The sequence below is a fragment of the Corvus hawaiiensis genome, chromosome 5, assembly GCF_020740725.1.
Source record: "Corvus hawaiiensis isolate bCorHaw1 chromosome 5, bCorHaw1.pri.cur, whole genome shotgun sequence".
Lineage (NCBI taxonomy): Eukaryota > Metazoa > Chordata > Aves > Passeriformes > Corvidae > Corvus > Corvus hawaiiensis.
This window is the reverse complement of record NC_063217.1, coordinates 17877923-17899933: the sequence shown is the minus strand read 5'-3', so window position 1 is coordinate 17899933 and position 22011 is coordinate 17877923. Positions and strand designations below refer to the sequence as shown.

General features: G+C 36.4%; 1 protein-coding gene across 5 annotated transcripts in view; it reads left to right on the top strand.

The window, feature by feature from the left end:
• The window catches only part of KCNIP4 (potassium voltage-gated channel interacting protein 4), a 400021-nt gene that overhangs the window by 112490 nt on the left and 265520 nt on the right, over positions 1-22011 (top strand). The gene's annotated exons all lie outside the window — the stretch shown is intronic.

Genomic DNA, 22011 nt, shown 5'->3' with positions numbered 1-22011 from the left:
CCATGGCTATGAAAGTGTTAGGGGAAAATGTTCAAAGTGCTTGTTCTGTTTCTCCTTTTCACTGGGCTTACATTGATAGCTGTTGGTGAAGACAGGATACTGAGCTAGATGGATCCTTAGTCTGAACCAATACAAGTAGTTCCTATGTTTTTTTATTGGTAACCTGCATTCAAAAAAGGGGATTCCTCCTGGATTTACCAAGGAGCAGCCCTTGAAAGAATTCAGAACAAACTACTGTCCTAAGCAGTCTCGGACTTTTGGCAGTGATAGGTATGTGAGCTAGGACAGTCAGAGGAGTGCAGTTGTGAGGCCTCCCACACCTATGCTCAGATGATGTATTCCTCTTGGCAGTAGGCCAGAAAAAATCTCTGTGCAAAAAAAAGACAAAATGGACTAGAAATTACCTTTGATAACCTGTTTTATCAAGGAACATGCCATCAAGAAGTACAACCTGCATTCACTAATTGGTTTGGTATTTTTTTACCTAAGAAAAATATGAAGCCTTTGGTAAGTGCTCCTTTACATGAGTTTCATCAATCTTGATATTTAAAAACAAACAAACAAACAAACCCAGCACCAAAAGTCAAAATAAACTTCTCTGGGGTCAGGATGTTATCACTGCTTCAAACAATGGTAGAGTATCACAGTTCAGCAGCTGTAATTCTGCGTCTTTTTGTTGTCAAATAAGTGATCTCTCCTGAGCACCTTTCTGCAATTGCCAGAAGTTTAAAACAGATAGTTTACATGGAATCATAAACTGAATATGAAGTCAACTGAATTAGTTTTTCAGACACTGATTTACATCTTACTAATAAGAATTACTGCATGTGTTTTTTGGTATATTGGGTTTGTTAGGCTTCACGATGGAGTAGCCTTAGGCTAAGTTCTATGAACTAGTCCATAGGAAAATGTGTGTGTATATACTTTTTTATGTCCTGTAGTTTTAGATACCCTGAAAAGGGATTAGAAGTTCTAGGGATGTTAGAAGAAATGAGTATGTAACATCTAAAGCAGGGCTAGCTAGGGATGATGGATGCATCCTATCAGTATCGATGTCAATAGCTGATCATTCAAATGGAGGTTTTAAAACCCCAGTATTTTTGGACCTGCATCATAGTTTTATTTGTGGCAGTTAAGGGAAAGATACAAGCTAAGAATAAAAATGAGAAACCATGACAACCTTATTCACCCAAATATGACGATATATGTATGTACATTAGTGACTGCAGTAATAATGTGTATTTTAACTGTTAGTTTCATGGATGGCTGTGGATAATCACATCTTCATACTTACCAGTCTGCAAGGGCTATCTTAAATGTGAACCTGTATTAACAGAAAATGTTTTCTCTATTGAACTGTTTAATTTTTGAATTCTGTAGAAACATTAGAGACGGATAATGGCCAATTCAATGCCATATTTGGATATGAAGTTATTGGCCAATCTGGAAAATGGCAGTGATATGTTGGCTTGGAAATACATGGGTACTGAACTACCTGCTAACAACACTTCAGTCTTTAACTGGTTTTTATGTGCAACTGGCTCTGATACAGCCAAATAGAAACAATAGAACTGATAACACTGCTTTGTGCCTGGTGAATGCCAGCCTTATGTCCCATTACACTGGCAGTCACCTGTTTATGTGCAATAACACAGTGACGCCGGTTGTCACCACCACTGCTCTCTTTCCCGGTATGGTGTGGAGGTGTTTACTTGCTTTACTTAAATCCGGTGTTTTCAGACCGGATTAATTTGTAACATTTACGTTTGTGTTTATAACCCAGTTAATTTAAATTCTGCCTATGGATTTTTATGTGTCTCTGAATTGGTGAACTCTTCACTTGCCTCCTGTCTCTTCATGATGACAGCCTGTCATGGAAGACAATGCAATTCACTGTAATATTCCTTTCATTTCCAAAATTAAAATACTGACTTTTGAAGTAATTTAAAATAAAACAAACAAATGAAAAACTGTCTGGAATTAAACTCCTGAACTTTTCACTGCAAAAAGCTGTAGAAATCGGATAAATTCAATTTTTTAAGCATTAACTAAGATATTACCTTTATGTTCTGTTTCTTAAGTGTAAATTTATGTCTTTGTATTTTTAACTGAAATCTGTAGCATGGTGCAAGTATATGTATACTTGGATCTAGGGGGTTCACTCCCCTGAAATGCTTCAAAAAATTAAAAATTATTTTATTTTGTAAACTTCTTTTTTAAAGCTACAGCAGGTATTCTAATGGACCCTGATACTGAGGGTTTCTGCTAATGTTTTGAACATTTTGAACATACAACATATATTGATTATTATTAGATTCCTGCAGTATTGAACTCTAACTTGTCATTAATTCTGCATTTGATGTTCTATTCCAAATAATATAGATGCCATACTTTCATAAATTTTGTCATTAGTTTCTTCAGAATACATAAACTGAAAATAAGTATATACAGTTTTATTGTGTGTGTATGTCAAATAGGCTCTTTAACTTTTAAAACTGGTAACAATTTCATGTACCCTCTTGCACTTTTTATGGAGTGCCCATCTAGGCAGTGTGATTAATTTTAAATATAAAATAAAAGTGTTTGGGATGAAGAGAAAAAAAGTCTGTTTTCATCAACACCCATAGTTCATTAGTTTAAGAAAGTGAATAAATCTGAAAAGAGGTACTAGATTTCGTGTATGTTAGTCTAGTTTTTATGACCATATTTGTAATTTTTTAAATACCTTTTATGAGGAATGTGAATAAAATCAAACCACATTTAGAATTTGTGCAGTGCAGACTTTTCTGTGACAGCTATTGTAAACTTCATTTAATTTCAGGGAAAAAAGTGGCAGTTGATAATTTATGTTTGATTTATAGTAATACTTGTAAAGGTCAGCAGAAAATGGATTCCTTAGTCAACTCTGAAAATAGGAATTAGAGTTTTATATCATTTACTTCTCAAAAGTTTGTCCATAGCATCTTTAGTCTAATCGCTACATTCATTACGTTAGTTGAAGAATTTCTTTAAAAATCCCAGGTCAGGCTTTCCCCTCAGATCTGAGTTCCTTGGAACAAGGATGTGATGCCTGTTGGGGGGCTCTGGTTTCTGCAGCACTTAAGAAAGGAAAGTTGCTGGTCAAATGTGGTGCTGACACACACAGATGCATCCAGCTTGGGGCCAAAAAATTTGGGTTAATTTCTAATCAGTTAGAATACACATAGTATGGGTAAATATACCTAGGATAATCAACTGTTGTCGATTATTTAGATTATCTTGGATTATGTAAAAAATACTGGTTTTACCTTTATAAAATTATATATTTAAAATATATAAGTACACCCAGTTTTAAACAAATCCCTCTTCTATACAAACTTAATTTTCACTTAAAAGTCTTAAATGTGCTTAAATCACCATCTCTCATGTCAAGTACAATCAGTACTCTTACCATCTAATTCATTATCAGTGATGCCTATGGAATCCACAGCAGTAAAATCTGCAGAGCTTTCTGTAGAAAATGCATCTGAAATTGCTTAATTACTGTAAATGTGATTCTAGTGATTATATATATTTAGTAAATTTCCCCAAATTATCATGTTTGTTCCCAGACAAAAAAATATTAAACACCAATGATAAGCTGCTTTTGAATTGCTGTAATGCAGCCTAACACAAGTTTTGTAAACTTCTTCCAGTATCAGTTCAGGAGAGGAGTTACAACAAAAGAGAAATCTAAGGAATTGTCTTCGTGTGCAGATTTAATTGAAATTAAGTAAAACTATTACATTGCAGAAGAATAAGAACTGAAGTAACCTCATTTTAATTTAGCGTAATTTATTTCTCAAGGAAATGAAGCCAAATTCTATTTAAATTCTGAATGAGTGGGTCTCAACAGTGACTGAATTAATCTTAACTATTCCACCTTACTGATAATTAATAATTAACTTTCCTGAGTAGCCTATGTGCATAGCTCCTCAGGATTCCTGAAAAGGCATCAGGGCTTTTTAGTGAGGACAGGAAAATCTTTAATCTATTCAATCAGCTATTAACTTTTTAAAATGTAACCAAATGAAGAAAATTAGATGCAACTTAATGTCAAGAGAACAGAACATATAAAATAAGACTTTAAGGAGAATCAAGAGTGAGGGTGAGGAGAGCGGATGGAGGGGAAAGAAGAGCCCAAGTGACACTAGTATATGAAAATGTGCATTTATGCATGGCCTCTGATACCTCTGTGTTGTTGTGTACCAGATTCATGCCTTGCAGGCAAATCTGTACCAATGAAGAGTTTGGTCTGAGAGAAATATTTAGTGGACAGCATGGTGTCATGTCTTAACTGTCAGCACGCTGAACTTGTAACATCGAAGGCAAAATTTTTCAGAAATACGTTGTAGAAATATTTATTCCTTCAAAAATGGACTGATTTTTGCGTCCAGTGAGTTACAACAGTAACTGAAATCCATGTTGGGGAAGACAGAGATGGTGGTGGGTGACAGTCACTGCTCACTTTCAGTTTTAAGTATCTGTTACCCTCACTGCTGGTTATGGAAGTGTCATTGCTATTCGGGCACTCTCCCTCTCGCCACACACAGGTGAATTCCAGTGCCGCAACATCCCCCATGTTCATGTTCACAGTGCTCTGAAACTTTAATGCTGAGTGACAGATGGGAATAGAAACAGCAGGGCATTCCTGCCCCTGTGAAGGCTTCCCAGATGAAGTACTTGAAGCTCCTCAAATAACTGCTGTAGTCTATTGTGAGAAACTAATTGGATTGTATGTATTGCTTACAGGAAGTTCTGGACTGATCTATTAAATTACCTACCTGTAGTCTGTACAGTATCGTACTGTGACATTAATTGAAATGTCATCCTGTTGAGACAGTGTAGGACTAAGGCCAGTTCTTTCATGACTAGTCTGCTGAGATGTTTTCATCAATCAAGTTGTACCATATAGCAAAAAGATGTTCTTTTTCATCAAGGAGGAAACTACCCTTCAAAATGTAATAGAATTCTTGTAATATCCTGGAGTGGGTCTAGCTGAGGGTGACAAAGATGATTAAGGGAGTGGAGCATTTCTCTTACGAGGAAAGGCTGAGGGAGCTGGGTCTGTGCAGCCTCGAGAAGAGACAACTGAGAGGGGACCTCATCGATGTGTGTAAGGGAGGGTGGAGCCTGTCTGCTCGGTGGTGCCAAGCAACAGGACAAGAGGCAATGGGCTGAAAATAATGCTTAGGAAGTTTCACCTGAACATGAGGAAGGACTTCTTTACTGTGTGTGTGACTGCACGTGGAGCAGGTTGCCCGGAGAGGTTGTAGAATCTCCCACACTGGAGATACTCAAGAACTGTCTGGATGCGAAACCAGGGTTCTGGGATGACCCTGCTTGAGCAGGGAGGTTGGACCACATGGCCTACTGTGGTTCCTCCCAACCTGATCCATTCTGTGATGCATCTTGACAGTGTAAATAGGCAATTTGCTATGTATTCCCCCTTCTAAAAAAATTAGTAGAAGTACTCTTACCTCCTGTCTTACCTGGTAGAGTTCATCAGTAAAGAGAGCCATGTAATGATAGAAAATAAAGTGTCTACACTATTCAGTGCTTGTAGGTTGACTGTGTATTTTAGATGTATTGCTACTGATCAAAGTGAGAAAATTTAGGTTTGAGATTTTCTTTCGATTACAGCTTACCTGGAGGATAAATGTATACTGTGGCGTTGTATGTATGACTATATGAACAACAACAACAACGAAGTTTTACAACACTATTCTTTCCAAACAATGCAACATTTTAGTTTATATTTTGTACTACTGTTTTTTTTCCAGATTTAGTTAATCTGCATCAAATACCAGATCTGTACTGCACCACAGCTACTTAAGAAATACCACCAAAGTGTACACCTGGGCATGAAGCATTCCACACTTAAATAGACTGAATACTGCAACTACATCTACCCCTACCTGGAGGTGCATTGGCTTTAAAATCTTTAAAGTCTGACAAGGCAAAGGATGAGAGGCAGAAATGGTTGCACCACAGTGAACTGAAAAAATGAAGTAAAGATCATGGTGTGCTTGTGATCTGGGGGCTGTGAAGGGAAATGTGCAGTGCTGGAGCTTTAGCAAGCTGGGCCATGGAGGAGCTGAATTTGAAGGAAAATGCCTTCAAACACATATAATTGTGTCTAGAGGGCACTGGGAAGGTGATGGCTGGTGGAAATATCCTGCTTCATGTTTCTGCCCACTTACATGCTGAAGCAGTGTGGAAGACCCTCACTGCACTTACAGCTCCCTGCAGATGGAATGTGGTACAGGAAGCAATGCCGAAGGTCTGTAGTTAGGACATGAGTAGAGCTTAGCTTAGATTTTTCCAAATTATCTCTGTGCATTTAAGCATCACTTATTTGGGCTCTTTGCAGAATAGGTTTGAACTCGCAAAACTAGTGCTATATACTAAAATTTCAAATTCTTTTTGAAGTTCACAGTGGCACCTGTATATATACAGTTAGGTGCTCTGCTTTTGCTACTTTCTGTTAAGTCCTTTACAGTCTAGGAAATTCAGGTCTTGTAATACTCAAAAATGTACAGTCCCCCTACTTTAACAATTCTGTATGGTTGTTCTTCTTTTTATACTTCTGTAAGAATTCAAAACATTTTGTTTGCTTTTTGTGAAAGTGCTGCTAAGCCAATGTTTTCGTAGACATATGAATTATGAGAGTATGTTTCCATTTTTCAGTGCTTGTAGTCTGTCTTGATCCATCACCCTATGGTGTGAGGTAAAGTTGGTTTTCCTACCTGCCTTATATTATTAAGTTGGCTGCTTTGTTTCATCTGCCTGCTGTCTTTGATCATTTCATCCCTGGTCACTCACTTCCTTGAGGTCCTTCTGCAGTTCTTCCACTAACTCTTCACTGAAAATCATAAATGGATTTTTCTAGCTTCATTATTAGTCCTGTTTTTCTGAACACTTATGAATATGCTGAATATTTGGAGCTTCAGCATTTACCTCCTAGGGACTCCTTCACTATAACTTCCCTCTGATGTGATGTCACTACTTGTAACTACTCCATTTCCTGCCTTTGTCCTTTATTTTTTTCTAACCTATCATTAAAGACTGGCAGACTCCTAAAAGTAGTGAATCCAAATCAAGTGGGCATGCACATCCTGAAGGGAGCTGATGCCACGAGACCTGCCTCGAAAGATCAGTGTTATCCTTACAACCAGTCCACTGTGTGCCACTCATTTGTTTAAATGAATTTAAAAATCTTGAGGTTTTTAACCTTTTCTCTTTGCTTCCTACTGGAATAAGAAGGTATTAAAACACGTTACCAGTGCAGAGTGTATCTATATAAGCCACTGTGAATTTCTTCTAAACACAGCAAGAGGAATGAATTTCTTGCTCCAGTGCTTTGGGAGACCCAATAATGCCTTTGAAGAGTTTCTTTCAAAGATGCTAATGCCAATCATTAAGATTCATCATTCTAAAACAACGCATGGTTGACTAGATAGAATGCAAAACTGATTTGAGGCTTTGTTTCACCACCATTTCCCTGACAAGGACAAGTTGATTCAGCTTGTGGGTAAGTACGATGGGACCCTGGTGCCTACATTCTGCTGAAGTCCAAGAAAACATGGTTAAAACTGCTGTCTGTGCTTTAATCCTTTGCAGTCCTGGGGCAGAAGTCATTCTGGTACAATTAAGTAGCTTGGTATCTGTCTTATGATGTAGGATTAAAGACTTAGCATTCCAGCGCTGGATTCCTGAAAAGTCCAATCAAGAAAATATGTCAAAGGCATACAAACACATAAGTGCAGTAGCACATGACTCAATACAAAGCAAAGTTGCCAGGACAGCTCTGTTTCAGAAGTGAGTGATTAGCTGCTTTAATATAATTCTATAGCAGTCATACCCTTTCCTCATCCCGGCCAGAGGCTGGAATACCTTTCTCAGAAGGTCACCTTCCACATAGCTTCTTTTTACTACCCAATTTGTTAACCTCTTCTCTCAGGCAGTCTGTTGCCCAGTATCCTGTCTCCTAGTGACACAAAGAACCCCCTACTGAGGCTACTAAAAATTCATCATGTGTAATTTGTTGTAGATTTTTTTCCTTGCTGCCTCCCCAGACTGAGAGCAGTAGCTGATGAAATTGAGTGCTTAAATTACGTGGCAAACTATGATAAATTTCCAGGCACAGAACTGTACCAACTGCTAAGCTAAACTACTCATTTTCATTTCAGTCGATTGTAAAAATGCAATCAAACATCCTGAATCCCAGATGGAAGTTTATAAAATTTAATTTGTTTCACTCTGTTCAATTTAAAAAAAAGTAAGTGTGTTCTTAAAGTGTTGTTTGTTTTTTTTTTTTTAAAGAACCCGTTACATTTAGGTCATTTTTTTTAGTAGATATTTTTACTGTGCGTAGTATTTTTCTTTTAAAGTTGTATTTTAAACAATATGATTATGCATCAAAATTTGAAAAATAAATTGCAAGAAAATAGTAAGTGTGAAGACTTCTGCCTATCCCTTAAGAGTTTAAGAAGTCAGCTATAGAAGTTGTGGTAAAATAGGGGTTGGTTTTGGTGTTTGTGGATTTTTGGTTTTGTTTTTTATGTTTGTATTTTTGTTTGTCTGCTTGTTTTTATTTTACAGTGCTGCTGAACTGAGCAGCAGTTCTCCTCTCATGCTCATGCCTGTGAATGCCCCTTTGGTTTTCAGCTGGTCACAGCTGTCCTTAATGCTGCAGAACTGTTATAGTACAGAATGGGATTCCAGAAGGCAGAGGTGCTTTGTCACTGTAGATAGAGTATAAAAGTTGAAGTGCCTGGCCCTGAACTTAAGATCTGCATTCTGATGTTTCCATTTCTATAGAAATGCAGTACAGAATTGCAGTGGGTAAAAAATTCTGGGAAATATTTTATCTCACAAAGGCCCTTTTTTTTATTTCTTGGTCTTCTTAAGAACATGTGATTTTGGCTCTGGTGTCTGCTTTTTTATTTTTTTTTTCCCTGTGTCAAGGTATGGAGTCATGTTAAAAAACCAGTTTCTTCTTGCTCTCAAACACGTAATTAGCAGACAGCAGGGAAGATAATTATTTTCAAAACCCAAAGAATAGGGCCCCAAATGGATGTCAATTATTGATACACAAAGTATGTAAGCTGTCAAAACTGGTGACTGTTTTTTCGTTTGATATCTCCTATGATGTACAATAAGGGTTTTCTCCCAGAAACTCAGCTTCTTTATGTTACAAAAAAAAAGGGATTCAATGATAGAAAATGCTATAAATAATTTTTCATTTTTTTCCTCAGCTTGCTGAATTAAAAGTTCGTTTTTTTTTAATGCTAAGCTTTTTCTGTATGCATTAGGTAAATCTGTATTAGGAGAAAATTTGAGGAGTTTAGTGAAGTTCATACTAGGGAAAATACAAAGAATGTATTTAAAACATACTTAAAATACTGCATTAGAAATATATCCAGCATGCTATAGGCCATGGAAATAGTTGTGTATTTGCTGATAGGAAACCTCAGGCACACGGTTTCTTTAATTATCTCGTTAATTTTCCAAACACTTGATTAAGGTTTTGGGTTTTTTTTAATTTTTATATATATGTGTATATATGTATGGTATGCTCTTGTGTAATACTGCTCTAAGTCAATGGATGGAAAAATTGGATGCAGATTTCCCTGTACCCTATTTCAATAATTTTGTAGTATACATTTAATTTCCACAGCTCCTGTGTAGTGATATCTATTCCCTCAAAAGAAGACCTACAGCCCCTGGTTTCTACTAAGAATTCTAAAAAAAACCCACTAAACATTTTTTTAAGGAAATTTTTGAAGTATATCCAACAAACAGTTCTTAAAGGGAAGTTTCAAAGCATATCCAAGCAGTATGTTTGCAGAATGTCCTTGAAGGACCTGCTGAGATACTGTAGAAAGACACTAATCTGCTTTCACCCCAGAAGTATCTTTTCTTAAAGAGACTGTTGAGTTTCCATGTGGTTAGTTTGTTTGTTTTTATGTTTAAATAGAGATGAAGGATTCAGTCCTTCACTGTCCTGGCCTTAGCTTCTGAGTGAAGTTCAGCAGCTCTCTGCCATCTTCATTCGAGAGCTCTCTTTTACCTGAGAAGCTCTTCACATTACTTACCTTTTCATTCTCTTGCCCCTGCAATGCAAGCAGTTACTCAATCAACTAAAAGGTTTACTTTGCTTTGTAATACAGCAGTGGCTTTTTTTTGTCTTTCCAGTTTGTAATTAGTCATACATTAAATTCACATACTCCTTAGCTAGTGCCTGCAAATCATGAGTTTAATTTCCTGACCCTTCACTGCTTTCCTCTTGCTCCTTTAAGCTTGCATGACTCTGACCACTTAAATATCTAATTTGCTTTCAGGTTGTTATCACAAGCAGTACTGATTAATAGTCCAGGGTTGAATGACAATCATGCAGTGACCCTTTTGTAAAAATCTTGCAAAATAATCTTTCTAAACGAAGCAATTTGGACACAAAAGGTTGGATTTGATGATCTTAGAGTTTTTTTCCAACATTTCTGTGACTCTGTAAGTGATGAAAGATTGTGTATATTAGGCATTATCTACCTCAAATTGCAGTGTTTTGTTGTAGGCGATTGCTAAAACTGCTAACTTAACTTTTTTTTTCCTATTGCTGTTGAGTTTTGGCTTACAGGTTTTTTGACTTAATGGTGAACACATACTTATGCTTCAGGACTCCTTTTCTGTATTTTCATATTCAGGACAAAGAGCACTTTCATTCTGACAGATTGATTGTGAACTAGAGGTACACTTTTTTCCTTGAAAGAAGTTAATTTGGGGTCTTTTAGTCTTTGTTTTATCTAAAATCTCAGTCTGATCTGTTGTCAGAATTTTATTAACTGCACGAATTTATGAAATTGACTCTGGGGACTTAGAAGAGGCACAGATAGACAAGCTGGTTATTAATTTATTTATGCTCTTGTTTAGGTCTTTATAGCATATACTTGTCTTTGGAAAAGTCTTATAGCCCTCTCATGCTGAGCTAGGTTGAAACTATAGGAAGCCACCTAGTTTTGGAGTCAGCTGTTGTCAGTATACTTCTTTGTTCTCCCTGGGTGTTTGTAGGAAAAAAAAAGAGAACTTTGGGAGTGCTCTGTAGCTCTCTTTTCTGTCTCTACAGAAATTATATTTCACTCTTTCATTTAAGAGAATTGCTTTTGTTTGCTTCATTAGTTTCATTTTTGATACTAAATGCTATTTAGAAATTGTTCTGAGCCAAGTAGCCTTACAATAGCCTCCTCCATTCTGCCTTTCATGTAACTTGCACTGGGTAATTAGAAGTTCTGGGAAGTTCTGTAGGAGATGCTTCCAGGTGGTTATGTCAAATTTCTCAGTTTTGTTGCCCTGCTTTTTTTTTTTTTTCTTCTGTGTCTTAATTAACATTATTTACATTTTTGAAAAGCCTGACATAAACAACAGGTCTTTTTATGAATGCTTTAAAAGTTAACAGGCCTGGGCTTTTTGCTAGTTTTAATTGAGGCCAGTTACTCCTCTGAATTTTGGGTAAAGAAACTTGATTTGCTGGTAAATAGCAAGACAGTGAGAATGCATTAGAACTTGTAGCAGCTTCCAAAGCAGAAAGGTTGATAAAAGTGCTTTGGCAGTAGCTGTCCTTTCATGCAAACTGAATGCAATGGACGTGGAAGGTGTGAAGGAAGAACATCATAAAAAAAGTGTCTTGCTCCTAGTGCCACTGGAATCGGGAATTTATTTTTGCCTCATGCTTCTCTTTGAAAATTTTAGAGAATAAATGCTTTGTTTTGGAAAACAAAGCACACTTATGGCTTTATAGACTGGGTATTTCTACAGACTCTTAGGCATAAAGAAACCCTATTACATTTAACAGCATCTCAGGGAAGGCGTCAGGTTGTCTCCTGAATGTGATAAAACAAAAGAGAGTTATTTCTGCCTGTGTCAAGAAGTTGGTCTCTGTAGCTTAGTTCAGCAACCTGAAAACTCTGGTTCTGCTGTGTTGAGAACTGCCAATCTCCCTCCTTGCTGTTGTGAAATCCCCACTATTAATACAATAATTTTTATCAGGAAAAATACTTTTTTTACAATACTAGTGAACCCTATCATATCATATCAAGACAATTATTGTAATATAAAATTGAATATGGGTCTCAGCAATAGTAGTTTGACAATCATGTAAGACTGTGGGATTTAAGGGAAAAAATTAAAACTGAAACCAAAATATTTTCAAGCAGTTTTGTAATAAGGCGGAGTAGTGAAAATCCAGAGAAAAGGTGCCAAAGTTTTGTGACCTGTTCATGGTTATTGCTGACTAATGGTGTTATTATTTAATTACCGTTTCAGTATTTGAGTAACATTTCATTACTGAGATATTCATTTTGCCATTGTTTCACAATATCTGCTAAATTAGAACTTTAAATAGTTTTAATACTTCTTACTTTAACCCAAACTTACTGTTGTAGAAAATTAATTTGTCAAGGTTCCACATTCCATCAAGTCCACAGAGGATATCATGGTTAATGAAGGCACCATTTGGGGCATTCAATTGAGTAGATGTTGTGGCCATTTTTATAAGGTGAACTGTCCATCTGTTCTCAAGATGCTAGCAGTGTGTCATTTTAAGGATAACCTGTATTAGCATATCCTTTCCCTTTGAGGCTACTGTTGCTTCTTCAATGTTTTTTCTTTTTTTCCTCACGTATATACTTCCTCTTCCATAAATCTTTACTTCCCTTATGCTGTTTGGATTTATGTCATTTGCCAGCTTAGCTTTCTGAACTGATATATACATTAATCAACAGTGTTGCAAGGGAACTCTTATTGCATCTAGAAGTGATGACATTGGTTCTGGTTGTACAGTGTAGTTTAAGTATAACTCAAGGTTTGATCATCGCTGTTTTAAAGCCTTTGCTTGATACTAGCACATTGCATGTTTTTGTACAGATTGGCATGGGATTCCTTTGTTCTGTCTGAGCCATCAAAGCACAGTCATGTTGAAACAAGCACAGGAAAAAGATTTGAGACAGCTGGTGGTACTCAGTTCAAATGTAGCTTCATGTTTAGCTAGTACAGAAAAAAATACAATTCTCCTGTTTATTTTATTTCTTACATCTGAGACTGTCCTTGTTCCTGTTTCCTCAGAAATGTTGAACTCCTTGTTAAAGGATATTATGGTGTCTTTAAGAAGAGGCTTAAAATAGTTATGATGATTTTTGACAGTAAAATGTACCTCTTTATTCCCCTTTTTTCCCCCCATAAAATCATTCTATCCTTATTTCTCATTTGAGATGTAAAGAGAGAGAAAGGGTTACAGGAAAAATTCTGAAAGCATTTAGCTATTAGCCAGAAAAAAACCAATTTCTTCTGTATTTTATGAAAAGAAAAAATTACTTTCTTTAAGAAATAGACTTTTGAGTATCCTAGACAATAGCTTTCAATTTGACTATACATTACATAATGCATCTCAAATTATTTCAACCACAACCTGCAAATACAAGATTAATGCAAGTAAGTTACAAGGTTTACCTTATGATCTATTGTAAGTCTGACAAAGATAATGAATGGGACGTAATAAAAAACACTGAAGGAAGGAATAATGTGAAGAGTGTTCTGAAGCTCAAGGCTTGTAGGTAAATAGTATTACTTTTAAAGTGAAAGAATAGCAATTATAAGCCAAGGAGAACAGATGGTTCACGTTGACTGAAAAATGTCAGGGAACTGTTAAAGAAGAATCTATGGCTTGTTTTGGAGAAACAGGTAGGACAACAGATTCTCAGAAACATGGTAAAGAATGAGCCTAATAAGGTCCAATAGAAAAAAAGCACAAACAAGTTGATGATTGAATAGATCCCTGGGAGAATCTCTAAATATAATGGGCTTGTTGTACTGTTATTTAAGCAAGAAGAAAATTGCAAGATAAAAACTGTTCTAGTTATGAATTAACAGATATCCTATGAATTTCATCCAGGAGAGCAAGGATTTATTAAGATTCAAGGAAACAGAAAATTTTCTTCCTGCCCTGCAGATATATAAGTCAAATCTTATGTGAAGAAAAGTGCCATTCACTTGAGGAACATCCAGGAGAGCAAGGATTTATTAAGATTCAAGGAAACAGAAAATTTTCTTCCTGCCCTGCAGATATATAAGTCAAATCTTACGTGAAGAAAACTGCCATTCAAGAATTAAGTCGCAAAGTGTATGCAAAGGCTTGCTGCATTGAATGGGGAAGCAAGAACTTATCACTAATACATTAGTGAAGCAAATTGTAACCCTGTTACAACTGAATGGTTACTTTGCAGGCTAGAATAGTATAGTAAGTAGGACTGAAAAAAAGGGCAAACCTCTGCATTGTATTTTTTTTTTTGAAAGGATGCCTTGGTCAGCTGCAGCAGATGATTTACAGTAAGCTCCATCACTTTCTGAACTGATCACTGAGAATGTAAAAACCACATAGGAACAGATTCTCAAGTGTTATGTTTTGTTTCTTCTGCTTCCAATGCCCTGTTTTCCGGTTTCCTCCCATGTTCTCCCTGCTCAGTGGTTGCTTTATATACTAGTAATTAACAAGTAAAATCATCATTCTAGAGGAAGGTTGCCCTGGGGGTTGGAACAAGATAATCTTTAATCTTTAATCTCTTCCAACCCAAATCATTCTGTGATTCTATGATTTTTCTTCATTGCTCAAGAATAAAATATTGACTTGCATTTTCATAGGCAAATTTTTTTGTTTCTGTATCCTTCCCATATTAAATATTGTGTATTAAGAATAGTTATACCATTTAAACCTTCGTAGGTAGGAAGATAGTTAATTCCATGATGTGAACAGGAAAACTTCAGTAAATACTAGGAGAAATTGCAAGCAGTAGCCAGTTTTCCTGGGACAGATCTCAGACCCATGACAGGTAAAAAATTATTTTACTTCCATGTCCCAGTTCCTGCATAGTTTAAAAACAAAGTTAGATTTTAAAGTCAAGAACTGCTCAACATTGTCTTTTTTCCAGCATTCATAATTTTTGAATAAATTTTTGGATACTCTAGGGCATTCTCCATGTACTGCTGTTTCTTTTTCCCCCTCAGCAAAGGAACAGTTATGATGGATGTGAATCTATGCAGTAACTTTCCAGTGGGAATCTCAGGCCATGTGTGCTTGGCTCTGGTTGCCAGCCAGGAATCTGGCTGAGTTTTGCTGGAGACTGTAGATAAGAGCAGGTTCAGAGACACCCAGCCTCCATGGAGATGCTTACTGCTATTAGTCAATCTTCTCAGTGATGAGTTCAATTGGATTAAAAAATTGTGCTGCTCAGGTGCTGGGGAAAGAAGCTTTTTGAAAGAAGTCTGCTACTTTCCTTGCAGAGTCTTCCACCCCCTAATCACTACCCTGCTTTGGTGAGGGACATGCGGAAGATGGTTTCCTGTTCGTAACTACAGTTACATAAATACAATTTTTAATTTTCATCCTCATCATGTTTTCTCTTAATTAATCTTTAATGGCAAATTCAGTTTACTTCTTATGTGCCTGTGTTTTTCTCTGCAGAGTCTTTATCTTGAAATATATACCATATATACCAGTGAATGAATGGCTCAGTAATACGGGTTAATGCTGGTTTTGCTCATTTAAATTTTCCTCTATAGTCTCATTTGTACTATGCAAAATAGGGCAGGGGGATCATATATCATGAAGATAAACCTGCCAGAGCAACCCAAAGATATCCTTTTAGGAAAAAACCCATGCTAATAAAATAATAGATATGCAAAACCCAGCCAGAGTGGTTTTACAGAAATTGCTATAATTCAGTCAGGCCTAGTTTATCTGTATTTAGATTATTTCTGTATAGCTGTAGCTTCTATATAGGATATTTTTGTAATGAAGTTTTAGTCAGAGAGTAGCAGTTCAACTTTGTATTTTCTCAGACCTTGTCTTACCCTCTGTATATGGCTCAGTACAGTTGAGTATCTGTTTTCACTTGTTTATCCTTAAAGAAGTTAAATTAAATAATAGGATGTAAATATCAGGTAATATCTTCATATCTATATTGTCCAGCAATTTCTTTTGGAGTGAATTATTTAAAATATTGTCCTTCTCTTGAACTCAGCTGTGGGTTTCAAGCTTATGTGCATTAGGTATAGTAGTACAATAGAGGGGGTAATTCTGGCCTTTTAAGTTTTGCAATTCCTTTCATGTATGGCTACTGTAAGAAAACCAGGAACAGCTTTGCATTTTTTCATGCAGTCATTCTGTAGGCAACTTTACTTTTCTCTGTTTGAAAAGGGAGGATGAGCAACTTGAAGCATGTTGATGGCAAATTCAGTTTGTGGCCAGCTTGTGCTTTTGTGGCTGGAGTTATGTGGTTCATAACTGCTCTGGCAGATTTGGCACAGAGGGCATTTTGGTCTCAAAGCTTGTAAGACCAAAATACACATACACGTGGGTATGCACACACAAGCTAACAAAAATCTCAGGCAATTATTTTTCTTATTCTTAGAGAAAGTGGTAGAACAATTTCAGAAGATTTTTCTTGAAAAAAAGATATATACTTTCTTGAAAAGTATAGAAAAATACTCCTCTGGGCCTTCATGTTTTCTTTTATTTTTTTTCTTGAATTAATTATGAGTTGAACTGCTAACTCCTGACAATATAATTATTATAAATGCAATCCCTTTAGTCTGCTGAGATTGAAGGATGAGATCTGGAAGAGCATGCATTGCAAAAACAGTAACTTCCATTAACTCAAGAAACTTTTGGGGTAGGATTTGCTTGTTTGGGTTTTCTTACTTTGCTTTTTCTTTCTTTTTATTTTTTTTTTTAAAGCGCTGCAGCCACTTTGTCCTCTTTACCCTCTTCCTAGAAAAATATGAAGAATTATCTTTCTCACTTTCTCCTCTAGGAGATAAGGAAAAGGAAATCTGAGGGTCAAGTGTGGCAATATTTTAGCCTTTCTGATATTTAGTTGGTTAGCAGATAAAGACCAACAGAATTAATCTCCTCCTTGGAGCCTTTGAGGTAAGATTACTGTGTTCCTTGGAGCAGAAAACATGACTTAAAAAAACTTACGAACCACATTTTATTTTTTTTTTACATTAGGGACTTGTAACATGACTTCATAGTCCTGTATTGGCAGCCACTTTGTATCATACACTGTAATATCAGGTCTGTTAATCACTCTGCAGTCAGTTTTCAAAAAGCACGTTATTGTTTTCTGACTTAATATAAAAAATCCATCTTGCTTATCCTTTATTAGTATTATTTCTGAATCTCAGTGATGGTGCACTAAGAAATGTGTGTGTCACTTTAGCTGTACAGACATATGCAACATTTTATACTTTGAGCATTTAACATCTGTACAATTTGCTGGTAAGATAATCAAGCACAGATGCTGTCATAGAATATATACAGTGAAAAGATGTTCAATTCTTTTCTCGCAGTTGGTTTAGCAGCAATACTGATTTCCCCTCACTAGAACTCCCAGAAAGCTGAGTTAAAAGGAATGGAAACAATGTGCAATACCCAAGTTAGGATAAAATCACTTTACAGAAGTTAAAATGACAGTGTCTGGTAGATGAATGCCTGCAAAAAAGAAAAATGCAGAACTGCCTTGAGCCAATTTTGATTGGGAAATTTAGATTAGTTTCACACAAATGCACTTATTTTTCAAACTAGAAGGATTTTTTTGTTTGTTTGTTTATTTATGGAAATTGCAAGTGCCACTGAGAGTTATCCAAGTCTTTTAAAGATAATAAATAGTATTAATAATTGCAATTTTAAGTCCTCTGAGAATTTCAGTCAGTTCTCAGATAATTTAACTTTTCATTGATCTTGTAATGCATTCTTCTGAGTAATATTAAAGGCTGTAGTCCACAGAATGTGGCAATTCTGCTGTCTTCACTGTGGCCAAGTATCACCTCTGATGAGAGAGTTGAGTTGCACAAATAGGTCACTTTGCATCTGTCTTTTGATTATAGGCATAGTATTTCCCTCAAGATTGCAGAACCATGTCATCCTTAATCACTCCATTGATGTTGTGTGACTTGCACATGGAGCAAAATTTACACCTGCTGCCTAGGAGGCTGGAGATGTCTGAGAGCTTTTATGATGTATGCATATGTCTGGTTAACATGTGAAATATTCAACAACATAGGCTGCTTGGTTGCTTTTGGCTATTTCATTCCAAGTATAAATTTGAGCAGTCTTTGGACAGAAAATTCTGATGCACACACATCCCTGTTTTGTGCACACACACACACACACACATGCACACACTCAGATACAAACTAGTATTCAAGACCTACAGATCTGGGCTGAGCTGTTAAAAAGAACAATTCAGCCTTCTGGAATGAATCAGCCACCCCTGCCCTTCTGCACCGAGCAGGATCCAGTGACCTCCCTGTGCCTCTCTGGAGTGGAAATTATGCTGTCATGGCTCCATCCTAGTGTCAACGCAGGACACTCTGCTCTCTGCTTTCCACTTGACTTTCAGCTTTGCTCTTAGTGTTTCTTTTTTTTCCTTACTTAGCTGAAACAGCATTTGTTTACCATCTTGAGTGGAAGATATTTTTCTTCCTTTTCCATCTAGTAATCAGTCTAAGTCAGAAAAAATGTCCTTTTTGCTGCTGTTAGTCATTTCAGCATGACTGCATTTGCTATGCCCTGTGAAGATCTGGCAGGACACAGGACAGTTTCTCAAAGGGTACTGACAAAGGAAATTCAAATTCCCCTGGTTTCTCCTGGTCTTGGCATTTCCTAAGGATTTTTAAAATGCCCTTCCATCTTCACATGTAACTTAGTCCCCCATATACTTCCCAGCATCAGAATAACATGTATGGGTGATTTAAATGATTTTTTAGCAATGGAAGAAGAGGGAGCTTTCCAAGGCTAAAGAATCTAGGGGTGGAAAAAGAGGGATAAAGCAAGAGCAACAAAGTAACACCAGATATGGGAACTGGTAAGGAAAAAAATATGCAAGAAAAAAAAAAAACCAGAAAGAAATATAAGTGGGAAATGCAAACAGTGAAGAAAAGAGGATCCAGTCTGACTTTTCAGATAAATAAAAAATCTCTAACTTGCAGCTTTATTTTTCTGTTGTATGAGCGTACCCAGAAATCCACACATTAGGGACTAGGTCCTTCATCGTAAATAATGCTCTTTTCCATTGGAACTGTTTTGTCTATTTTAATAAGTAGTACAGATGACCAGATAGGTTTGGTCATTCACCTGGGCTCATCAGTTGAAATTGTCAGGCTTTCATTTTTATGTGAGGACTTTTCATAGCAAAGTTTCAGCTCGGTTACAGCAGCCTCTTCTATCTGGTGCTGCAGGATGTGCTTTTTGCACCCCCATTAATAACCTTCTGCACATACTGGAGTTAAAAGAATTTTTTAAGTAAAAAAGCAATGTTGAAATAGGAAAAACTTGGAATAACTTTTCTCTTCAAACTCCTGTTGCAAATATGGGCCCCTTACTTTTAAGAGGATAATAATATGTTTCCTTGGGTTTTCAGGATAATCATAAGACCTATGTGGGTTATATAAGCTTTCTTGAGAGACCTAATAATCCATGAGAGACAACTGCCTGTTGAGATTAATCCATTTTTATTTTTTTGAAAGCGTAAAAATATGAAGCTTTTCCATTTAAGCCTTGGAGTTAGATGTAGAATGCATTGAAAAAACTCCTTTTTTTTTTCCTCTCCTGCAAAGTTGAAAAAGAAATTTGCAATTATGGTAATGTGCTCTGGAAGAGCTTTTTTTGGGGGGGGGATGGGGGAGTTGAAAGACTAGATTACATACACTTATACCTGCTTGATTAGAGATAAAAATAGTGTCTCCTACTGATAAACTGTTTCATCACACAGCAGTATCTGCTGGGGCACATTTTCAAGCTATTAGAATTTCACAAGTCTGTGAATCTCACTTCAGGAATAGTTTCCTTGCTGACATGTACCTTGTGAATGTAGGTAGATAGAGTATTCTAGAGGTACACCACAAACAAATGCCTCTTGTTAATTTTTCCCTTCATGGTGATGCCATGATGATTTTTGTCTTTTCTTTTATACCCCTGTTATACCTTTTTACAACTTCTGTATTCTTAGTGCTTTTTGCCTACATTCTTGGACTTGTTTGTTCAGCTAGGAGACTAAACATTTTAGAAGCTTCATAGTTAGGGGATGAGTGTGCCCCAGACCCCAAGGTCCTCTCCAGAACACATTCTGTAAACCAAGATAGAACCATACAGGGGAAGGTTCCTTGGGGAGGGAGGCTCACTCGAGCCTCTCATTGGGGAACCTTTGATAGATATGCTAATTAGTAAGACCTGTAATGTTATATCAGATCTTTTGGGGGTGTGCATTGCAGTGTGCATTAAGGTGCATTCGACCTGGACGTGTGCACCTAAGGATCCTTTAAATAAATACCAAGGTAAAATCCCTTTTCCCCTTTTAACCGTATTTGACTCTTGATTTTAAAACCAGGAAAAGGCATCAGTGGCAGAGTCTTGATCCCATCCAGAACTATGGTAGCAAAATCATCTACAACCAAGATTTAGGAATAATTCATCTGTCAGTTTGTTTTCCTATTACCTTTTTTGTATAATTGCCCTAGCCTTTCACTTTCAATTTATCTGGTTTAGCCCTTTCACTATGGTAAGCTAAGCTGTTGTTGGTATAGAAGATGTCAGTGTATATATTGCCCTACTTTGAAAGGAATGATGCTTTCTGACAATAGGAATCATGGGGGAGACAGCTCATATTTTATATGTGATGAAAAAAAATGTATTTCAGTTCTGACATGGCTAAGGATAGTGAATGCCCTTGAAGGATATATGTTCAAAATACTGTGTTAACTGCTTCGAAGTTGATACTTTCAGTATTTACTTTGCAGCCCTAGGAATACACCCACAGTAAATCTACAGTTTTTCAAAGTAATTTTGGTTTAGATGTTAGCACATTTGGTCAGATGGCATTTTTTAATAAGTTGACTGGATGGTGGTGTGCAGCTACCGAAACAAAAAGCATGGATATGGATTTGGGATATTTCACACTAGTATCTTCAGGAACAGTAATAGTAACAGTACATTTTGTTGGATAATTCCGATTTAATTTTATTCTTTCATTCTGTTGGAATTTGTATTGGTAGAGAAATTTACATGGCTAGTGAATGTTTGAGTTCCTCAAATTCTCTCCTTGTGGAAACATTGGATTATTTTTCCTTTTGGGGTTTGGCTCTTGGACAGCAGAATAAAATGATATATTTTTGTTATGGAGGGAAAATATAGGTGTTTATCTGTAACTTTCCAAACGTATTTGAATTTAGTACAATTTTACATCCTTGCTCCACCTGAGACCTGAGACTTTGTATGTCGAATCCTGGTTTGACTGTCTCCAGTGGGATTCCGTGAATAAAGTTATATATTGCATTCTCTGAATTTAAGAATGCTTACTAAAATGAAGCCATCAGATTAACACTGTTTGTCTGACATAAGAAATAACAATTTCAATGAAAGCAGAACACCTAAAATTAAATAATTGCAGGAAATACTGCATTTAGTGAGGAATGACTTAAGCATGACTCTTAACCTAGAGGACAGTTCTGAGGACACACTTAAATTTATCACATAAAAACGAGTAATTATTTTTATATAGTATCAGTATAATCTTGCCGCTTGAATTTGTTTATGAAGCTGTCTAGATGTGAAAGTGAATCTAGCCATATTCTGGAATTGATTCATTGCTATTAAAACAAGTGAAGCGTGCAGGTTTGGACCTGTAGTCAGTGGAATTGGCTGGATTTCCTGAAGGAGAAGGCAGGGTTGAAATGTGGAGACTCTAAATATTAATTCATATTAATTAATTAATTAGTTGATTGATTGATTAATAAGAGAGTGAAATCATCAGTCACTTGCAGGAGGTTAGCAGAGTAGGAGGGCTCCTGTATTGCCCTCAGAAGTGAGAGAAAGTGGTATAGTTGCTGAAACTCCCCATTCACAGCGAAGCCATCTTAATATGACACGGTATTTCCCAATTGCAT